The sequence below is a fragment of the Biomphalaria glabrata genome, chromosome 1 (genome assembly GCF_947242115.1).
Source record: "Biomphalaria glabrata chromosome 1, xgBioGlab47.1, whole genome shotgun sequence".
Lineage (NCBI taxonomy): Eukaryota > Metazoa > Mollusca > Gastropoda > Planorbidae > Biomphalaria > Biomphalaria glabrata.
This window is the reverse complement of record NC_074711.1, coordinates 9,695,486-9,720,305: the sequence shown is the minus strand read 5'-3', so window position 1 is coordinate 9,720,305 and position 24,820 is coordinate 9,695,486. Positions and strand designations below refer to the sequence as shown.

The 24,820-nt window shown below is 34.9% G+C and overlaps 1 protein-coding gene across 2 annotated transcripts in view; it reads right to left on the bottom strand.

The window, feature by feature from the left end:
* The window catches only part of LOC106065386 (vasopressin V1a receptor-like), a 129,631-nt gene that overhangs the window by 88,509 nt on the left and 16,302 nt on the right, over positions 1-24,820 (bottom strand). For both annotated transcript variants that reach the window (XM_056020875.1, XM_056020879.1), the window contains exon 2: positions 8,842-8,945. The gene's annotated coding sequence lies outside the window, so the exon portion shown is untranslated. The remainder of the gene's footprint in view (positions 1-8,841; positions 8,946-24,820) is intronic.

Here is a 24,820-nt window from a genome sequence, read left to right as displayed (position 1 = left end):
AGAGACATAATGAAAACACAAAGTGACACTACTAAGAGATGGTGTCACCGTGTTATTTTATATGTTATGAATGTGGCTGTGGTTATCAATGTAGGCGTGGTGGTGACATTGGGTTCTTGTTACAAATCACTGAATAATGAAATGACGCTGGGTGTAGCAGACACAATAAGTTTAATATAACACCACATAGTGAATACACCATACAACTCGACCCAGGAATGGTCAGTATTAATCCAACAGTAATATACGAATATCACAACTTAGTACTTATTCTATAACCAACTACTTTAAACATCTAACTCTACTGCTTATATATTAAGTAACTCAATACAAGTGCTTGCTACAAGATCTCTATGTGGACTGACTGCCTTTAACTCTCTGGTTCACCTAAGGTCAAAAGTGTTCACCTTAGTGCTTACATGGGTTGTGAATAAGATTCACAATATGGAATTAACATACACAATACAGAATTAGGGTTTCTACTCTATGGCACCAACTTTGAGGTGGTGACATTACCTATCACCCCCCTTTTGAAAAAAAATTTTGAAGAAATTTTTTTCAGCTTGAAGACATAATTATCCTAAGTAGGATCAATTGGAATTCTTGGGTTCTATGAAATGTACAATTGCAGAGTTCAAATAGAACTACAAACTTGCAATAAAATATATAATATGACAGTGTTACACAAAATATTTGCTGAATCAAAAAAAATTCATACAAGGGCAAAATTCTCTAATTCATCTTATTCTTGTAAGGCAATTCAAATAATTCTCTGAGTCAAATACTTAACCTCTCAAATAATTCTTTACATGTAGTTCTAATATATACATCAATGTTCAAATGTGTTAAATATTTACAAGTCTTTTTCATAATAATATGTGCAAAGTGTGACAAAAATTTCAATGACAATCTCCTATGTCACAATGTGAAAAATTAATACAAGTTTTTATTCACAATATCTATTTATAAAAAAAATCTTTGACACTATAGAAATGTTAGAAGTCTGGGTTTTTAACACCAATAGTACAATATGTACAAATCATGTAGAAAATGTTACAAGTAAGTCTCAATATGTAAGTGATAAGTATAGAAAAATTCAAAATATGTGTCAAAATTCAACATCAAATTGTTTAATGATCATTGTTACCAATTCAATGTATCTGTTTACTTCAATATGAGGTTTGACATCTCCATAAAAAATTGTTGTGCATTAATATTACACAAGTAAATATGTATAATTCAAGTATCAAAATATTGGATCAAAAGTATGAACATCAAATCAAAATAAATATCTTTCATGGTGCTTGTTGCATGCACCTTATGTTTCAATTAAGTATTTCTCCATATGACAGTTCAAATAATTTGTAGCTAGTAATGGCAAAAGTTTAATGTTACATTGTTTATCAAATAATTATTGTGTACAAAGTTCAAAAAATCTTTGTCGAAAAAAATTCAACTGAGAAAATGTGTCAGTTGTGATACAATCTTTGAGGTTACATTAATTTGTTCAAGCATATACATACAAGCATAACATCATAATGGTTTAGTTGTATTTATTTTAATCTGTTGTGAAAAAAAATGCAAGTCCAATTTAAAAAATAATATCAAGTGTCTCTTTCAGTACTTGAAATATCAAAAAGTGTGTTTACAAGGATCTTCTTGTTGACATCAATGATTGTTACAAAAATAAAGTTCATAAGAATAGTTTGACAAAAATGTTTTCAAAAAATACAAGTGTATGTCAATATTTCATTACACTAATTGACATTAAATAAATAAGTTACATTATGAATCAATCTCCTTTTTTCAATAGTATTGAAAAATGTGACTAAGTTATATAATTGTGATAAATGACATAGTAAAAAAAATTCCAATCTTGTTTACAATAGCTGTAGAAAAAAAAAATTGTCACAGTTGTTCTCAATACAATGAGAAAAAATAATGTTTACATTGTATGGAAAAAATTAAGCTAGGTACTGAATAAGTTTGGAAAAAATTCAATATTTGTTTACATTGTTGAGTACAAAAAATGTTATTCTTGTTGACAAAAGAATGTGAAAAAAATTGTTGGTTACAATGTAGTAATCAAATTCCAAAGTTTGTTTACAAATAGAGTTTTTTTTTTTTAAAATGAAGTCTTAGTTCTAGTTCAATGTTTAAAAATAGTACTCAATGTTTACAAAATAATGCTCAATGTTCACAAAATAATGCTCAATGTTTACAGAATAATGCTCAATGTTTACCAGATGCGATGTATTAAGTCAACAACACTGATGTTAATTGTGAGTCCCTTAATTGGTGTTCCGTATATTTTATGTAATAACTCTTTGTAATGGCCAAAGTTTTTTATTTGTACCCACATTGACTCTCCAAGTTCTGGATGTTTCCAAACTTTTTTATATCCAAAATCACAAGTTATATCTTGTACTATTTGAAAAATTTCTTTCTGAAAATCAGAATCAGACAGGTCATAAAACCATATTGTTTTATGTATTACTGGCTTTTGATGCACTTTAACTTTTGGATAGGATCCAATAATTACTGGACTGATAGTATTTTCAAGTACTACAACTTTTATTTTCCCTTTTATAAATGGTGATTTCATTTCAGCTATGGCAGTTTTACATTCTATCTTTCTAGAGTTTGGTAAGGTTACAATGGCTATATCATTCAAATAATCTTCTTTTTCTACTAAATTGGGCTCTACAAAAGTGATTGTGGATTCTTCATCAACTATGCATACAACATCCTGATAATTGACTTCTAGATCATATACTTCTATCTGTTTGCTGTTTTTAAATGTCAAGGCTAATATTTCTTCTGTTATTATTACTTTAGGTGAGCTAGTGTTAATGTCATTTTGTATTTCTTGTTTTTCAGCTTTATCTTTATCATCTATTTGTATTTCATCTGTTTGTATTTCACTATCATTTGTTTGTGTGTTAATTGTTTGGCAATCTTTATTTAGTTTAGATGCTTCTGTTAGCAAATGAGTTTGACTTTCTACATCTATTTTATTTGCATTTGTAATTGACTGATTATCTTTAGTTGCTTCATGTATACTGACATTGTTGTAATCATGTGAATTAGTAGTTGATGCTAACTCAATGTTTTCTTGATTCACACTATTAGCCCATTTTACTAAGGCTTCTTCTGACAGTTCAACTATATTCTCTATGTTCCCTATAATTAGTTCTTCAGCTGGGTTGTTCATTACTATGGCTTTGTATTGACCAGTGAACCATGGTGATTCAATGAAAACTAATGCTGTTTCACATACTTCCCATAAGTCTTTATTCGCATAAGTCAGTGTGACCTTGTCTTCAAGTATCTGTTCAGGTTTTACTAGTGATTTCTTCACAATGATTGAGGTGCAGCCGCTGTCACGTAATGCATATACCTTAATGCCATCCACATAGGCAGGATACACTTTTAATTTGGCTACCTTTGTCTGTATATATGCTACTGTTTCATATTCTATTGGTGTTTCAGTTGCTACAGCTGCTATGTTTTGTCTGGTATGATTGTTATTGTGGTATGTTGTCTATCTTGAAATTGATCTCTTCTAGACATTCTGTTGTTTTGCCATCTTCTGTTTGTTTGATGTGATCTACTGTTAGTTGGACTGTAGCTTTGCCATGTTCTTCTGTTATATTGTTGTTGATAGGATCTATTGTAGTTAGGACTGAAGCTCTGGAAAGTTCTGTTATCTCTTCCATATTTATGGTTTCTATTTACATATTGCTGTTTTTCTGATGCCATTCTCTTTCTGCACTCTGCTTTGGTGTGACCCAGTATGCCACAGAAAAAACATTGTATGCTCTTGGCATATTTAAATTTATTTGTAGATCTTGGATGGTTTTCTGTCACTGTTGCAGCTACATTGTATAATTCCCTTTTGTCAATGGTGATGTTTGGGTGTGAGTCTTTGTATGTTGTTAAGTTTGATATCAATTCAGCTTCATTTTTTATTTTTCTCTCCTTCAGGAATGAGAATGCTGCATCTGTAACATTTATTAACACATTCTCAATGAGAAAAAAATCTAAGATCTGTTTGGGGTCATCTAAGTTACAGTTTGCGAGTTGTAGCCACTTTGTCATGTTCTGGTGCATGTCATGTATTGTTCTTTTTAAATCTGCATTCTTGGCTAGTTTTATTTCCCTAAAAAGTTTTCGATAGTGCTCCTCCGTTTTGCCAAAATGTTCAATTAGTCTTTGTTTTACTGTGTTGTAGTCTTTTCTTTGCTCCATAGTTAGTGTGTCGATGATGTTTAGTGGTTCACCTCTTAGGTTAGCTAGAAGTTGTTGAGCCATTTGTGCACTATTCATATTTGCTGTTTGACAGATGTATTCAAATTGAATAATGAAATTTTCCAATGTGTCTTCTTTTGGGTCAAAGTTCCTAAATTTGCTATGATACTGATGATGAGATGAAGTTTGACTTGCTGAATTGTCTTTGTTTTCTTTTGCTAGTTTTGCCATTTTTTCTTCATGTTCTTTTAATTTTATTTCATGCTGGCGTTCTTTTTCTTTCTCTAAGTTTTCTTGTTCTTTCTCTCTCAGTCTTCTTTCATGTAGCCTTTCTTCCCGTTGCTTGTCTTTTTCTACTCTAATTCTATCTATTTCAATTTTAATGAATGCAGCTCTATCATCTTCTTTTAACTTTAGTTTATCCACTATCTCTATTAGTTTTTCATACTCAGCCATTTTCAAAGATTCAAATTAGTAATATAGTTTAGTAATAGATATGTGTACTAGATATTTGTAATTGAAATATTGTACAATAAATACTTATTATTGCTCAAATAGTAATTACAGGTAATAGTAGATATATATTTTGTGCGAAACAATTGAGGTTATGAGGTATCTTAAGTTATTCTTGGTACTTTGTCTAGTTCGTAATGTAATACTTTACTGATCAATTATATGATTATGTATTTCTAGTATCTCCACTTGCAATGTAAAAGTTTATTGCAACAAATAATTCACAATTATGTGAGCCTTATTAGTCTGGTAAATAGTGATCAATGTATCAATAGTATCAAAATAGTTGAATGTGTTTGACGAGTATATACAATATAAATCTTGTCAATCTCAAATCAAAATATATCCCATAGTGTATCAAGTGTGTAGTGTAGTGTTGATAATAATAAAAAATAGGTTGAAATAAGAAGTAAAATAAATATATATATTAATAAGTAATTAGACAAACATAAATACACTATAGATACTAAACAGTCTGCTTTAAAGAGACATTACAAGATAGTAGAAATAGTAGACAAAAGAATTACAATGAGAAATAACAATGACGCAAAAGAAAATTCAACAGATGTAAACAAGACAATATCAATACAAGAGTTTAACAATATGATAGATACTTGACAAATACAAACTTAACTAATACAGCTATACGATCATGTATTTACTTTATCTAAAGAGTCCCTACCAATACCTGGATGCTTACTTGAAAAAAAATATAAATGCTCAGACTCAATAGATAATTAAATTTAGTCCCTAAAGTCAAATGTATATATAAATACAAATGTAAACAATGAAGAAAATTGTGGTGTAGTTCAAGAGAACTAATCAATACTGATAATACTAAGGGTAATTAAAGTTACTTCCCTTAAATATTCACTTGATGCTTGACTTGTACATAAAGTTCCGGTGATGCTCCACATAAAATATGTCCACAGTACAGTTCATAAGTAATCCACTTGCTAAATCCGCAGCACAACGGTACAGTTCATAAGTAATCCACTTGTTAAATCCACAGCACAATGGTACAGTTCATAAGTAATCCACTTGCTAAATCCACAGCACAATGGTACAGTTCATAAGTAATCCACTTGCTAAATCCACAGCACAATGGTACAGTTCATAAGTAATCCACTTGTTAAATCCACAGTACAATGTTACAGTTCATAAATAATCCACTTGTTAAATCCACAGTACAATAGTAAAAGATATGGTACTTAAGTTCTTGAAAAATAGTAATCCAATAAATACTTCAGATGTTTGACAGGTAATCCAATAAATAATTCATGTGCTTGATAGGTAATCCACTGTTTCGTACAGTTGCTGAAACAAATATACATAACTAAAATGACCTTAGGTAGTGACGACAAGAGAGGTCTAAGAGTGAGAGCGCTCTCTTATTAAATGTGCTGTTAGACAGCGACAATAGGAGTGTGTCATTAGAATTATGACGAGCACTCGATGTAGATGATTCTTGAATATGTCAGCTACTTCGACTGACCATATATCAGCTGTCTTCAAGCGATGACTTGAATGACTTGTAGTACTATATTTTCACCCACACCGGTTGTAGTATCACGGTTGTCTAGTTTCACCCACACAGGCTGTAAGATCAGGGTTGTCTAGTTTCGTCCACGCAGGTTGTCTCAGCATATCATGTTAAAGTGACTTTGAACAATGCTGTCATAAATGTCGTTTTCGGCCGCTTCTGACGCCATAAATGTCACTGTGTTATTTTATATGTTATGAATGTGGCTGTGGTTATCAATGTAGGCGTGGTGGTGACATTGGGTTCTTGTTACAAATCACTGAATAATGAAATGACGCTGGGTGTAGCAGACACAATAAGTTTAATATAACACCACATAGTGAATACACCATACAACTCGACCCAGGAATGGTCAGTATTAATCCAACAGTAATATACGAATATCACAACTTAGTACTTATTCTATAACCAACTACTTTAAACATCAAACTCTACTGCTTATATATTAAGTGACTCAATACAAGTGCTTGCTACAAGATCTCTATGTGGACTGACTGCCTTTAACTCTCTGGTTCACCTAAGGTCAAAAGTGTTCACCTTAGTGCTACATGGGTTGTGAATAAGATTCACAATATGGAATTAACATACACAATACAGAATTAGGGTTTCTACTCTATGGCACCAACTTTGAGGTGGTGACAGATGGTAAGATTGATAGAAAAGGATTTGAATTGTCTGTCGCATGTTGTTTCTGTTCTCGTTGTTTGAAGATATCTTTTTGTACAATTGAAATGTTACCTTGGAGACTCACCTGCTGGGCTTGACAACATGATATATAGACAAGAGTTGATTTTTTTTTTTTGTTTTTTTTTTTACATAATATTCTGTAATTGTTTTAGTTGTATTTTGTTGTTGTTTTTATCTAAGGATTCGATTGTGTTGCTTCCTTTCTCTAATGTGTTCTGTCATACGAAATGTTTCAATTTCAAATAATTATGTCAAAGATTGTATGATCAGTTCTCTAAAGTGGATAGATACTGTAAAGGTGACGGAATGAACAGGTTTGTACTATTTAACGAAGATTCGGCAAAGTAAATGGAAAAAACACATTTCTTTAGTGTTCCCAAATGAATGAGTTTCTAAATGCAGAAGATAAACAAGTAGAAATAGGAAGTAAAAAGAAATGATAAAAAAGACAAAGCAAACAGGAGTGCAAGTGAGAAAGAGCAGGTCATTAAAGTGAGATTGATTATTGAAATTAAACAAAATGAACCGGCATATAAATAAATGAAAAGCTAATCTTTTACATGGAGTAAGAACAAGTCTAACAAGATTACAAAGAGAGTTTGTGTTATCACACAAACTTAGAGGTGGCCCGCGTCGAATTCACTATTGGACAAGGAATATAAAAGCCATGGTCTTGTTTTTTATCGTTTAAAGAAATAAATGTTATTTCTCCCTCTCTCAAACTATCACCTTAGCTTTATTGTTTTTATTTTACTAAATAGTTATTCGCTTGACTAATTTTACGAACTCTTGAGCTTTTCTTTCAGTTTTTTTTCCCATCGACATTTAGACGGTACGCGGCTTCCGTCAACGGATTTGTTTTAGATTTATTCCATTAGCACAAGTAACTGTCAATCAAAGTTTCAACTGTTTCTCTTCCCCTTTCTTTCTTCAGACACCATTGTCCATTCTCAATCTAATCTCATCACCATCTTCTTCCCTGTCTCAGCAGACAACAGTCTCAAACAAACAAAATACTAAAACGAACAACAAACAAATAACAGACAAAAAAACGACAGATTCAAACAAACAATTGACAGACAAACAAACAACAGACTGAAAGAAACAATAGACAAACAGACGACAGATAAACAAAAGACACAAATAAACAATAGACAAAAACAACAACAAAAACAATAGACAAACAAACAAAAAAACAAACAACTGACTCAAACAAACAAAAAACAAACAACTGACTCAAACAAACAATAGAAAAATAAACAAAAAACAAACAACTGACTCAAACAAACAATAGACAAACAAAAAACAAACAAACAACTGACTCAAACAAACAATAGACAAACAAACAACAGACTGAAAGAAACAATAGACAAACAGACGACAGATAAACAAAAGACACAAACAAACAATAGACAAAAACAACAACAAAAACAATAGACAAACAAACAACAAACAAACAACTGACTCAAACAAACAATAGACAAACAAACAACAAACAAACAACTGACTCAAACAAAAAATAGAAAAAACAAAAAACAAACAAACAACTGACTCAAACAAACAATAGACAAACAAACAACAAACAAACAACTGACTCAAACAAACAATAGACAAACAAACAATAGAAAAACAACCAACAAACAACATACTTAAACAAACAACAGACTTAAACAAACCACAAACAACAAACAACCAAACATGTCCAGTACACACTCATGAATAACGAGTTGAAACACATTTTTTCGTGCATTTCTTTTGCGTGTGTTTTTTTTTTAAAGAAATCTTTGTTCGAGAACTAGGATCAAATTACACCCGCTGCGTGATCTCAACCCCGATACTACACTCACCTGTGGATCAGGGGCGGTTCCAGCTTGACACTAGTGTCCTGACTCCCCTCTGCACCTTATCGTTTTCATCTCTGCTTAAGAATCTGGTTTGAACCAACCTGTACCTGGTCATAAAATAAAAAAAAACAACATAATGACTTTAAAGTGCCTACAGAGTGATATGAATGGAGTTTTGTTGCGTTCTCTCGCTCCACCTACACATGCACTTTTTTTAATATTACAGAGCTCAAAATCCAGAATCTATGAGGATACACCTAAGTCGGTCAAGACTGTGAACAGATTTATTGGATTTGAGACACTAGATCTAAGTTGTATTTCTTGTTGTTTAACAAGCTGCTTACGTTTTTACAAAGGTTATGTTTACTCATTACGTCTGTCTGTCTGTCTGTCACACATTCCTTGCACATTTCCTCTCCCTCTTTCCAAGTTGAAGTTTTGCAGTTGTTCAAAGTCGATGACAAAACAAGAATGGATCAAAAAGTTAACAAACAAGTTCATCAATTAGTGTTAATTAATTCATTTTGTTTAGTTTTTAATATATAAAAGGGGAGTTAAGCCTTGCAGTATTGAGAAATATGAGAGTGATTTTGCGGTTCTGCCCCTTAGATGATTTAATTTAAAAAAAATAAGTATATTTTTGTTTTTATTTTGCTTGTTTAAGAAATGAATATCATTAAGGCTCAAGTCAAGTCCAAACGTTTGACAGGAATGCAGGGAATGGAGACGGATAGGCTTCGAACTTAAGGCCATAGTGCCCACAGTCTGAAGTGCTTACCACACGACCAGACAGCCAAGAATTGTTAGGGCATAAAAAAGAGAAATATATACAAAACTTAATGCCTATTTATTTTCCTTTTTTTTTGGTACTTTGTTTCATTTAGGTCAAGATTTGTATCGAATGTTTGAGCTACCAGACTGGAAAGAATGAATCCAATGACCCGGAAGTTATCAACCAGACTTAATTTTTTTTTGTAAACAAAAGATAAGAGCATTTATGTCGACTTCTATTTTTGGTAGTGACGTCTTCAGAACAGTGGCTAAAAAAATTTTGAAAATATTTTTAAAGGCAACAATAAGAAGAGGCTTTAGTGCAATGGTATAGCGAGTTAAACAAGAGAATTGAGAAGCTATATCGCAGCTACACCACAGCTACATCTCAGCTACATCTCAGCTACATCTCAGCTACATCGCAGCTACACCGCAGCTACATCTCAGCTACATCGCAGCTACATCTCAGCTACATCGCAGCTACATCGCAGCTACATCTCAGCTACATCGCAGCTACATCGCAGCTACATCGCAGCTACATCGCAGCTACATCGCAGCTACATCGCAGCTACACCGCAGAAAAATCTCAGCTACATCTCAGCTACATCTCAGCTACATCTTAGCTACATCTCAGCTACATCTCAGCTACATCGCAGCTACATCTCAGCTACATCTCAGCTACATCGCAGCTACATCTCAGCTACACCGCAGCAACATCGCAGCTACATCGCAGCTACATCGCAGCTACATCTCAGCTACATCGCAGCTACATCGCAGCTACATCGCAGCTACACCGCAGAAAAATCTCAGCTACATCTCAGCTACATCTCAGCTACATCTTAGCTACATCTCAGCTACATCGCAGCTACATCGCAGCTACATCTCAGCTACATCTCAGCTACATCGCAGCTACACCGCAGAAACATCTCAGCTACATCGCAGCTACATCTCAGCTACATCTCAGCAACATCTCAGCTACATCTCAGCTACATCTCAGCTACATCTCAGCTACATCGCAGCTACACCGCAGAAACATCTCAGCTACATCTCAGCTACATCGCAGCTACATCGCAGCTACATCTCAGCTACATCTCAGCTACATCGCAGCTACATCTCAGCTACATCGCAGCTACCCCGCAGAAAAATCTCAGCTACATCGCAGCTACACCGCAGCTACATCGCAGCTACATCGCAGCTACATCTCAGCTACATCTCAGCAACATCTCAGCTACATCTCAGCTACATCTCAGCTACATCTCAGCAACATCTCAGCTACATCTCAGCTACATCTCAGCTACATCTCAGCTACATCCCAGCTACATCTCAGCTACATCGCAGCTACCCCGCAGAAAAATCTCAGCTACATCGCAGCTACACCGCAGCTACATCGCAGCTACATCGCAGCTACACCGCAGAAACATCTCAGCTACATCTCAGCTACATCTCAGCTACATCGCAGCTACACCGCAGAAACATCATCTCAGCTACATCTCAGCTACATTGCAGCTACATCGCAGCTACATCTCAGCTACATCTCAGCTACATCTCAGCTACATCGCAGCTACATCTCAGCTACATCTCAGCTACATCGCAGCTACATCTCAGCTACATCGCAGCTACATCTCAGCTACATCTCAGCTACATCGCAGCTACACCGCAGAAAAATCTCAGCTACATCTCAGCTACATTGCAGCTACATCTCAGCTACATCGCAGCTACATCTCAGCTACATCGCAGCTACATCTCAGCTACATCTCAGCTACATCTCAGCTACATCTCAGCTACATCTCAGCCATATAACGTTGAGGATAACAGAATCAATGATACAGAATACATTTAGAGAGAGAGAGAGAGAGAGGGAGAGACAGAGAGAGAGAGAGAAGAGAGAAAGAGTGGGAGAGACTGGGAAACTGCCATTATTTGACAATTGTTTACGAATTGATTTTAAATTAATGTACTGTACATTAAGAACGAGGAGTCAATTTTGTTTTCTGAAATAGCCTATATCAGTGTTTCCCAAACTGTGTTCCGAGGGAATCCTAGTGTTCCTCGAGGCTTCAATAGGTGTTCCACGAACCACTGGAATAATTAAATAGTAGGCTACCACGTGAATTATTCTCTATAAAAAAATAACTAAGCAAAGTGTTCCGATAAATACTACGAATGTGCGTAGTGTTCCGTTAAGGGACAAGTTTGGGAACCACTGGCGGCTTGCCTATATAATAAATAAAGATCCTGGGAAATTTAGATGTCTAGACTATAAAATTAAACCATTATCTTTTAAGCTATGCAGTGTTTGATTTGCGCCATGCAAGAATAAATATGAGAGAACACTCTTACCATTTTTTTTTTAAGAATTAGTCCAAAATTAGCAAAGTTTAAATGTATACTTCTTTCAGTTCTTTAAATATAATAATAATAATAATGTCCTCGATTCTGAAGATTAAAGATGGGTATAGTGTTTTCTATAGCTACGCAAACCCAGTTGCGACCTACATATTTTCCACAGGTGATGCAGACGAAGCGGCTGTACGATGGCAAGTTATTTGGAACTTTTGATTAATGTTGTTTTTAGGTTTTTAAAAACAAGTTTTGTTATAAATGAAAAGCGAATTCACAGAATCCTTAGAGACCAATTTTTGTATAACTACTATTACACGTACCATGATAAAAGGGTTGATTAAAAATTGTGTCGTTCTCCAGTATATATGTTTATATATATTTCGGTCGAAGTATAACAATTTCCTACTTGTAATGAAAAAATAAAAACACTTGGGTGTGATAATAAAATGTAAAATTGTTTCTAGGCTGGTCGGGAAAATGTTCACACATCTCTAAACAAAGTGATGGTGTGTATAGAACACTGACCATGCGTTGATTCACTCTGCCTCTTTCTCTATTTCTCTCTCTCTTTCTCGCTCTCTGTTTCTCCTCTTTTTCTCCTTCTCACGTTATCTTTTTCTTTCTCCAGAGCTCTCAATCTTTCTCTTACTTAAGCTCTCTTTCTCTTTTGTGTGTCTTTCTCTTTGTCAATTCTCTCTTTAGTTTTTTTTTTCTTTTTTCTTTATCTCATTTCTAAGTTTCTGTCTCTCTTTCTCTCTGTTTCACTCGCGTTCTCTCTCTTCCTTTCTAAACAAAGTTGTGTCTGTTTATCTTTCTTGTTTTTTCTTCTCTCTCTGTGTGTCTCTCTTTCTCTCCCTCCATGTCTCTTTGTCTATCTGTCTCTTTCTTTTGGTCACTCTCTCTTTTTCTCTGTCAGTCTCTTTGTCTCTCTCTGTCTCTCCGTCTCTCTCTGTCTCTCTGTTTCTCAGTCTCTGTCTCAGTGGCGTAACTAAGGGGGGGGAGGGGGGAGAAATTTAAAATCCCCCCGGGCCCCCACCTAGGGGGGGCCCCCAAATGGGTGTCCGAATTTTTTTGTAAATACATAAATTAATATATTTGATTGACAAATAGTGTCAACGGGTGTCTTTTTTTTTCAACATTTATGGATTAAAAAATTTTACCACAGAGATCAAAGTTTTTTTTAAAGTTAGTCTTACATTTTAAACTTTGTTGCCACGAATAAAACTGCATGATATACTGCGAATTCCAGGTATCTTGTTACCTTTACTAATAATAGATCTAAATGGCGAGTATTTTATGGCTACACTAATTAACCTTGAAGCAAAATTTACAGAATCTAGTATAACAGATCCAAAAGTTATTCTTAACAATGCAAGAATAGTCCATTATTCGGATTTGGCGTCTATAATTTCAGAATTAAACTTCACACTCGAGTTATTACCCCTCTATTCATCTTTCCTCAATCCAATGGAAACTCTATTTTTATTTCCATCTAATCCTTTTGCTTTCGCACAAAACATAAACAACAAACAATGACGTAATATCATATAATGTTAGCACATCCTTCCTTTTGAAGTTATTATCACACCCTTCCTTTTTAAGTTCTTAAGAGTGATATCTACTAGCAGGGCCGGCCCTAGCATTTGCGGGGCCCTATGCGAAACGGATCGCGTGGGGCCTAGTCTGGGTAGGGATGAGCATAATGTCAATATTATTTTTTTTTGAATTTGCAATACATTTTTATCAAATGAAAGCTCACAATGCCACTTTTTATTTATAGGCACCCCAAAATGTCAATTTCGTCTATTCTTCAGGAGATTTGAATAAATTCAAAAAAAGTTCAGGACTTTATCGTATATTTTGCCTTTTCATGAGATTTCCTTGAGGCCCTGGAAAATCAGGAGGTCGCGAAAACCCTGTTATTTTATATACGTTATAATGGTTTAATTTAATAATGTACACTTAGAATTAGCGCGTGTCCTATGAAAGCGCGGGGCCCACTGCGACCGCATAGGCTGCAGTGGAGTAAGGCCGGCCCTGTCTACTAGGAACTTTAACAATTCGTCCACTTCTGGTTGTCTTGACTGGCACAACAAGTTCTCTAGACGTTGGTCTATAACTGTCTGTTTCGTTTGTTCCAACAGTTTGCAGTTCATTGTCTCCATCGGTATCATAGTACCCAGAGATGTCTTCATCGAAACTCTTATTCAAAAAGCGTTGATTTCTTCTGTATGTTTTTCCGTTTGTCTTTATGATGTAAGATCTGGGTGCTGAATGTTTTTTATGACAACTGCTTTCTGCCATGTTTGACCTAGACGAACTCTCCGACAGAATAATCTTTAGGTAGTCTTGCTTTTGCATTGTATTTCACTTTGCTTTTGATCTGTCGTTCGTTGAGTCATGTCTCTGCATTTTCAGCTACCGATGGTTTCAATAGTTTGTGATCAATTGGAATGATTCCCTGAGTCTTCTACTCGTCAGCAGTTGTGATGGTGAAAACGGCAGTCCACTTATCGGAGTATTTCTATACTCGAGCATAACGAGATATGGATCTTTCCCACTTTTGTATGCTCTGAATCCTTTTGCTTGCGCACAAAACATAAACAACCAACAATGACGTAATACCATATAATATTAGGACTGAATCTTCTTCATGCAGTGGAAAATTAAGATTTTTTTGCCTATCTTGAATTCTTGTCAAAGCTCTTGCTCCCAATTTATATTGTTCAGAAGAAACTACAAAAGTCTGGACTGCATATACGGGAAGCAGCTAAAGAAATTAGTACCCTTTCATGCTTTCTGCAAAATGATGAGAAACTGACAAAAACCCAATCCATCAAAAAAATCAAAAGATGGTAGTGAATACTATGTATTCCCTGTAATGCCTGTGGGAAGCGTGGTCGAAAGGCTAAGTACGCTTGAACTTGGCTTGTCTTGGCTACCTAGAAGGGGGCTCGAGGTTCGACACCCGACTCGGCAGAGTTGCTTTTACTGAGCGCCTAAAGGCAGCACGGAAAACCAACTCCTAGATACCCCCCCCCCCCAAACTGGTCCACAAATGAGATTGGACCAAAGCGCTCTGAGCATGCTATAAGCATGAAAGTAACGCTATATAAAAGCTATAATAATAATAATCAAAACAACCAGAAGAAAGAAAAGACTTGATGGGAAGTTGAGTTCTAATGTAGGACTGTCAATAGAACTGCAATTCAAACGTGTTGCGACAGAAAAGCTGGACAGATTTCATATGGAGATGAAGGGCAGATTTCAAAGGCTGGAAAGAAAATGGATACCTTTGGATTTCTTCTTGAACCAAGACACCTGTTAGATGAAGACCCGCTTATGACAAACTGTGCTACTTTTCCTGTTTGTATGATGAAATAAATGGAAAATCGCTTTTTCAATGATGTCATTGATGCACGAGCACCTTTCATCAACAAACCAGTAATATAATCACCAATAAACATATTGAGGAAACAGGCTTCATATGGTAATTACGTGTGCTCAAACTTTTCAAATTCCTCCGAATACTGCTAACTCAGGCCACTTCCATTACGTCATGTGAGAGATCATTTTCAAAGCTCAAGTTCATCAAAAGCTATCTCAGGAGCACAATGACACAAGAAAGGCTTATCGTGGCTTCAATGTTAGTGAAGTAAATACTAGAAAGTATCGATGTAGTTGATGTTATAGATGTCTTTGCTGCACAGAATGCACGACGTGAAGCGCTATCAATTGAGATTTGTCACTTGTGCATTATTTAACTAATAAACAAAGTTATTATTCATTAAAAGAGTCTTGATTACTTTTTGTTAAGTTTACTGATATACTGAACCAATTTGATTTGGGGCTTATATATTTTTGCGTACATTATTCCATGTCATATGTCGAATGTCAAAACGCAAGGGGCCCCCAAAGAGGTCAATCCCCCCGGGCCCCCAAATCCCTAGTTACGCCCCTGCTCTGTCTGTCTCTCTTTCTGTCTCTCTGTCTGTCACTCTGACTCTCTTTCTCTGTCACTATCTCTGCCTCTCCCTGTCATTCACTGACTCTCTCTCTCTCTCTCTCTCTCTCTCTCTCTGTCTACCCTCTCTCCTTCTTCCTCTATGATCAACAGGTCTAAGAACATAGTTAACACCGCGACAAAGTTAAAATCACTGAATGTACTCATGTAGACAATACGACAGACTAAGGTCAATACCAGTCTTTTACATCTCCAGGGCAAAGAATATTTGCATAGCTTCTGTTTGCTCATAAAAGCGAAAAGTCTAAGAGTACGTCTAAATCTGTTCTTCTAGCACTAGTAGTGGCCTTCAAAAAAGCTATTATTTTAAAGCAATGCTCGATTTGTCATGCCTTTTAAATTTCTCATTCTCGCTTAAGTTAGAAAGGCGATGGTATGAATAGTCAGTACTGTGTAACCTGATGTTATCGCTAGGATGAAGCATAGAGAAATTCCTGGAAACATAATCTAATCTTTTTAAGTTGATTTAATTCTATAATTGCTTTTTTTTTTAAGTTTTCAAGGCTAAATGAAATGTAACTTTTATAACAAAGATTTCAGACTTTGAAAACCATAACTAAATGAAAATTTGCATTTGATTTTCTTTTTTAATAGTAATCACCAAAAACAAAGGGAGTTGTAGTTTCATTTCATTACATGTAACCGCGACGATTAGAAGTCAGTGATGAATGAGCTTTAAAAAATAATTATTATGTCGATTTGAGTCGATAGTCGATTTGAGTCGATAGTCGATATGAAGAAGAACAGATTTAGATGTACTCTTAGACTTTTCGCTTTTATGAGCAAACAGAAGCTATGCAAATAATCTTTGCCCTGGAGATGTACAAGACTGGTATGACCTTAGTCTGTCATATTGTCTACATGAGTACATTCAGTGATTTTAAGTACTTTAACCATTTTTAGAAAAAAAAATTATATCATTTTTACTGTAATAGTTTCTAGGTCTAAAACGGTATTTCAATTTATAAAAAAATTCTCATGTACCAAATAGTTTTCTTTCATTTTTAGAGGTGAAAATCCGCTTTAAGTAGTATGACTGTTACATACTCTCATTATTTCTGTAAAAATTCTAGTTTAAGTGTTTTAATTAATAAATTGTATTAAACCTTTTACTTTGTTTCGCTATTACCTACTTTCATAAAAATCGAACTGAACCTGAACCCGAACTATATTCGATATCGAACCAAACTCTAACATAAAATCTGACCAATCCGAATCGAACCCAAGGTTTATAAGATGGGTTCAATTCATATCTCTAAATTAAATACTTGACCAAAGGGAAGGACTTTGTCTACAGCTCATGAATGACACTTACCGTTCACTAAACATTATTTAGATTTCAGATGATCATTCAATACCATCCGCTAAGCCAACCTCACACTGAGACATTACTTCTTAACAATCGGTTCATTGAATACAGATGAATATTAACAAGTTGATGATAATAATAACCTTCATATTTCTCCAAACACCGCGGTAGTATGCTATTATTCTGCTCAACAATACGCTCATATCGACTATCAACTTGTATCGACTATCGACTTGTATCGACTATCGACTCATATCGACTATCGAATCATATCGATTATCGATTCAAATCGATTATCGACTCAAATCGACTATCGACTCAAATCGACTATCGACTCAAATCGACTATCGACTCAAATCGACTATCGACTCATATCTTCATATGGAAAACAATTTTGACCCCTACGCGTCTCTTGTCTACTGGCGCAGATAAGGTTGTGGTTGTTGATTGTTTGCAGTTCACAACCTCTGATAGTCGTGCTGAGAATATTGAGACCTGCCTGAGTGGACCACTCCAGGGACTGCTCCTGACTTTGTGTTTCCACACTAACTTTGTTGTAATCTTGTTCGTAAAAAAAAATTGGATTTATAGACTTGACATTGTACATATAAATAATAACAGTCAGTGAATGCTCGACCAAAGAGGACGTCAGTGAGTGTATAAATAAGAGGGGGGGGGGTCATGATAAAATCTGAAAACAGGGGTCAACGAAGAAGGGGGATGATGTTTTTCCGTTTTTCTAGAAACTTACATGATGTAATAATAATGTAGGTAAAATGATATAGGCAAGCGTTTACTAGATTTTTATCACGTGACCTAAATGTACCGGGTGTAATAAACCTTCCATTAAAACAATTTTGAAATAAAATAACATGGTTTTTCTATTCTCGTTTTCTAGATACAAATCTAGTAGCCATTCAGTTCCTTTCCCCAACATACCGACATATGTCAGATAGCTATTAAAGCTGGCTGGAAACAGGGGCGTCCTTAAACTCCAAGATTTACCGATATACATATATATACCCTTTTCCGTAGTCAAAAGTTTCAAATATTACAAATATGTTAAAAATTATGTATTTATGTATTTATATATACATATATATATATATATATAGAGAGAGAGAGAGAGAGAGAGAGAAAGAGACAGACAAACGGACAACCAGGCTACATAACACTGTAAAGCAGGGATGAGTCCCGCGGGCCGCGGTTTGCCAGAGACCCTTATGCGGCCCACAGTCACCCACAGGAATAATTTTTAAAATACATAATTTTTAACATATTTGTAATATTTGAAACTTTTGACTACGGAAAAGGGTATGGGAAACATTCTCTAAAATTCAAAATTGTTTTATTTAAACAATAATTATTCCAAACGGCTATATATGTAAACATTCAGGATTAGATTTGAGTTTTTGTCTTATGTGTTGTTGGCAATGTAATGTCTTCTATTGAATAAAAAAAAAAGCAAATTATTTAAAAAAAAAAAAGGTTTGAATTGCGCTTTTACTCAGCAGAAAGTTTTCAGTATTTCAAAGTTGTGTAAAAATTTAATAAATTGAATATTTTTTATTGGATTGGATAATAACGTTTTGAATGCTTAAAAATATAAAAAAAAAAGCAAACATAAGATAAATTAAATGTCCTGTTTTTAGCGATGAATGGACCAATAAATATTTTTTAGTAATTTCATGGCAAAGCAGTGTTCTTGCTGTAATGTGAACCGATCGCGTTTTTTTTAGAGCACAATTTCAAACGACACTATCAAACGAAACTTCCTGATTTTTGATGCAATGTCACAAATAAAAAAGCCAGCTCATTGACTGACAATATAGCAAAACAGTTTTAATCCATCAACCATCAGCACGCGAAGCTGCAACAAAAGTTAGTTTGGTGCTGTGCCACAAGATAGTCAAACGAAACAATCCTTTCTTACATACATGCCGGGTTTTTCCTAGCATGCTCTCTGCTACTTCCGAAGGGACCGATCCTTTATTTCTCTTTTGTCCATCTGGCAATAAGATCATTAAATAAAATTCAACTATCTGATATAAACTTTTCGCATGTAAATTATGAGTGAGTCTGGCGTGAATGAGTATTTTGGTTTTCTATAGTTACAATATTTTGTTTAGTGTAGTGCACAAATTGTAAGACAAATTCCTTCTGGATAATAAAGGTTAGTAGTAGTAGTCGTAGTAAAGAATGTTTTTCAGACGCAGCCAATAATTTGTTTCCTGAACAGAACAAAAATTGAGGGCATTACTTTGTGAAGGGGAACTGCAGTTAGGAGTTGTCACAGTCTCGTTTCATGAAGGTAAAAGGTATTGAAATCTCTGCTTTAGAAAGTAAGAATGACTAAATTGACTTTTAGTCAGTAGTATCTTTGGTCAGTCGAGTACAGTAGTAACTTGAGACAGTACACGTATTTCTAATAGGTTGTTTTTTTTCCGTATTTATAGCTGGATACATATTATTGAAGTGTATTGTTACCCGCTGTGATGCGGACGTACTTTAGTAATGAAGTTGTATTGCGCTGTGATGCGGATGTAGTTATATTTCAAATTTGATATTTTGGTGTAACGACTAGAAGGGCAGTATATTGTATTATTGAATAAACCTTATATTTGTCTGCTGAAGATCGACTCAAATCTTTTGTATACTAGTCATATTCTTTACGTGTTAAGTGTGAATCCAGGACGCAAGAACCCAGCATTCTTTAACATTACACACATTGACAACAACACGTCGTTTTAGGCGTGTTGAAATGGTAGCTGATAAGTTGAGGCAATAACCTCACAATACAAGCAGGGACGAAAGTACTGATGTACAGGACACATCACAATTGTAGGTATTCATCCGGAGAGTAGATAGAAAGTTTCATGTCACGGAACAGTTACTCAGTGTTGAGTCAGAGATACAATCACAAGCCAAGATGTATTCAATGCTATGGAGAACTGTTTTGAAAGATTTCGGCTGGCATGGAACAACATGGTACGTGGGACAATTAATGACGCTCATGCTATGAATGGGAAAAAGATTTTTTTTTTTTTAAGTTGAATGATAAAATACAAGAGTAATATTCAGACCATACACATGCAAAGCTGCATTGAATATCAAACATGTCAGTGACCCAATGGCCACAGTGATCCACTTTATCAGGGTCAGTGGTCTTAACCAGAGGCAGTTCAGAGAACTACAATATTTAGAATTAAACATTTAAATACACACGCACACACAAAGGCACACCGACCAACAGTCGTTTTTTCCCATTAAAGTTCGGTGGAGTCAGGAGCACCCTAAAAATCCGGAAACTCAAAATCCCAGTCTTCAGCGAGATTCGAACCCAGGACCCCAGGTTCGGAAACCAAGCGCTTAACACACTATATTATATATATATATATATATATATATATATATGTATTATGTATGTATCTATATGTGTGTGTGTGTGTAAAGGCATATTCCTCGTCCCATATGCTAGGACATATTTGTACAAACACTCCTTCTTCCCTAGTGCTATTAGAGCATGGAATGGGTTGCCTGAGCTAACCAGGAAAATCAGTGACTTGGCTGAATTTAAGTCATTGGTTAATATGCATGACTAAATGCATGACGCGTAGGACGTAATCATCTTCTTTTTTGAAGTAACGTCTGTATTATATAAGATAAGATATGTGGCCCCTCATACAAAAAAAAATATACGGCCCTCTAAACAAAAAGGTTGCCCACCCTGCTGTTAAGTTTTGGTGGTGTATATATTCCCTACATTATTTTTGGTCGAGTCAAAGCTAGGGGAAAAATAAGAGTTACCTGTCTACACGTGGACGAGTTAATCAAATGAAGATCTGAAACGGTGAGTAGTGAAAGAAATAAAGGATCAGTCCCTGGGGAAGCAGCGGAGAGCATGCTGGGAAGAACACGCCATTTACTGATAGCCAGGTAGGTGCTGCCATTTACCTGGATGAAGGGCCTGTGAGGTTTGATTCGCTCTGATAACTTTCAAATGCAATCTGTCAGGAAACTTTGGGAATGTCTGAGAATGTTTTCTTTTGAAATATCTTTCTACTTTCGTACTGTTGTGTTGATTTGCGTTATAATGTAAGCATTTTCAGAGAAGGGAAGTTGTTAGTATCATTCTTAACTCAAGCTGGTATTGGCATTCAAAACAAATCTGGGCTGCGCGTCTCAGGGAATCGGAATCGTTTAGCTAAATGACGCCCTTTATCACTTTTTGTTGAGAGGACTACTGGTTACTTGTATCTTGAGTAGTAGTGGCCTTTGATAGATAATGACTTGAAGAACCCGTGTATGAATTATATGGCAATAATGTATTGAAGTCATATGTCTGAGCTTGATAGTTTTGTAGTCTTCGGCTCATATATAGGTATTACACAAGCACATGACTTTTCACACTCTCTAATCTCTGTCTCTCTTTACATATGTATATATATATAGCAGCTGACGGTGTCATGGGGCATTGAATCAAATATCTTTTAATTTTATTTTTTTTCATGATTTTGTTATAGGTTTAATAATGGAGTAATTGTGTTGTTTTTTAAATATATTTTTTTTCTTGTTTATTCAGTAGCTCAAAAAGATTCCATTGCTATAATCACAGAAGACAAACAAAACAAGTTTCATGGTCACACAATAAGTAATACCTTACTTTGCCAATCTCGATTCACCACTATCGACACAGGGTGCTCGTCATTCAATTAATTTATGAAACTGTATCGTGGTGTGTAAGAAACAGCGAAATTATATTAACTGTGAACTTATAACAGATATTCACGATACTTATAGAGGTGACATTGTGTGTGTGAGAGAATGTGGGAGAGACAAACAATGTGAGAGCGAATATGTATGTGTGAGAGAATGTGGGAGAGACAAACAATGTGAGAGCGAATATGTATGTGTGAGAGAATGTGGGAGAGACAAACAAAGTGAGAGCGAATATGTGTGTGAGAGAGAATGTGGGAGAGACAAACAATGTGAGAGCGAATATGTTTGTGTGAGAGACGATGTGGGAGAGACAAACAATGTGAGAGCGAATATGTGTGTGTGTGAGAGAATGTGGGAGTGAAACAATGTGAGAGCGAATATGTGTGTGAGAGAGAATGTGGGAGAGACAAACAATGTGAGAGCGAATATGTGTGTGAGAGAGAAAGTGTCTTTGCGAAAAAATGAGAAAGTAAACTACAATCTGTGAGTGAGAAGCTTAGTGAGACATTGTGTTTGAAAGAATGAGTAACTATAACTATCTTGAAAAGAACATTATACTTGAGATCTATTGGACAACATTAACCAATCATATTCAAGTCATCTACAAGAAAGGGAGTGAAGCATGCAAGTATGAAACGTAAAAACAAAAACAAAACTGCCTTCTTCTTCAACTGTAACAATTCAATGCGCGCGCAGTCCGCGAGACGCTAGGTATTTTATGTATCAATTCAACTGATCCCCTGCATTGTGCTGTAAAAATAGAGCGAAGTCCTAAATCAAAGCATGCTCTATCATCAATCACTTAAAGACATGCCATGTATGCACTATTTTATTTTCATTTCAGCAATCTATATCTGTATACAGCTTTTCTTTTTCGTACAACCTCCCCCCACACACACACAAACACACACATACAAACACACACACACACAAACACACACACATACACACACACACACACACACACAAACAGCCGACTTTCCAAACATTATTACCAATTTTATTTCATCTTTGACATGCGCAATGAATAACAATAATTGTTTTTGCAACGCTTTCTGCAATGCAAGTTGGCATCAGTTTCTGAATGCTATTCACTTCATCATTCCTATTAGAATCAAGTGGCCATGTAGATAGTAACTCTGTTCGTAATCTCTAGAGAAATGAAAGCATGCCAACTGTCATTTTCTCTTCTTGTTTCCTCAAAGAATTAAGTCGCTTCAAAGTTAAGTGGGTTTTCTTTTCCTTGTTGTTGTATTTTTTCCCCAAACGAATGAAGATCTAGGTAATGTTTTGATTAAATACTTAGAAAAACATAAACAGTAAACTTCAATTTTAATTAAGTTTAAAACTATAATTCATGAGTACATTTTTACAGAGCTTATATCAACTTATGCAGTCTGTCCGTCCGTCTGGTTAAAAGTTTAAACACTTTGTTTCTCCCACACAGATTATCGGATGAAGTTGAAACTTTGCATAGTTGTATATTGTGCGTAGCAAAACATGAATCCATTTAAAACATTAATCATTTTGTCAATGTATTATTGGTAATTATTCCCTCCCCTTAATTTTTTTTTAAAGTTTTTTTTTTGCACGAATGATACAGATTAAAATATGAATCCTTTTTTTGTGGAAAACAAAACACCAACAAAAAGAAAAATGGAAGCTGATTTAAAACAAAACTTAACCAATTTACTTGACCTTCGTCTGCTTCAGAGATCGCAAGGTCTGATAGGGGAAACTTTGTAATTTTTATTCGTCCAAGAGAGCCGGCGTTAAGTGGGCATGAGGCTTTGTGCCAATGGAATTAAATTAAATTTGGAAATCCTGTATACCATAACCGTCGAGCCATAAATATACATTTTAGCGTCGGGTATCCACCCAGACTTAGTTGGCAGCTTTGTCTCGTCTACCCCATAGTGTTGTTTTTTGTTTTGTTTTTTTCAACCAACGGAACTGTATCTATATATTCTGTGCATCCTTTTTTCCGGTTTTGTCGGTCGAATGTCGTTGATGTTTGTCTTTTAATAAAGTCTGAATGTTTTCACGAGTTAGCTTTATTCTGGTTGGAAATAGCTTGAACAAGTTCGACAAAACAATCAACAAGTCTAAGTGGTTGTATAGAGATTCTAAACACAAATGAAGTTGTTTGTGGATATCGTAAGTCTAGTTTCTTTTAAAGGTCTAATTGATTTTTTAAGGATAATGCAAATCCAATTAGTTTTATTAGGAGGCACGTGTCTCGTTGGCGTTTTAAGGATAGAACAGGTCTAGTTTGATTTTTTATATAAAATAAAAGAGGTCTACTTCTATTTTAAGAATAACAGAGGTCTGGGTTTCTTAAAAGGAAAACAAACAAAAAATATTGTTATGTGTTCGTATTCCTTTGAATAATCATATGATATGATATGATATGATACGACAATATACGATACGATACGATAGGATAATACATAATATGAAATGATATATGATATGATTTATCTTCTAAGTTAAAGATTCATACTTATGAAAATGTTTACTTCTTATGGGAAATTTAATGAAATGAATTTAATGAAATAAAGGATTGTGTATTTAAACAAGTGTTATTAAAAAAATGTTCTTTAGCTTTCTGTTTAAAACTGTACAAGAATTTCAATAATCTCCATTTGAACTTTGTTAATAAATTAAATAAGGAAAATTATTCGTCACATTTTTTTCTGAACATGGAAACCACGTGATAAAACCCACACTTCGCTCCTCCTAAAAACCTTTATTCTAGACAAATCCATTTAGCACTTCCTGGAACTGGAAAAGAACGAATGATTTGTAACCAATTA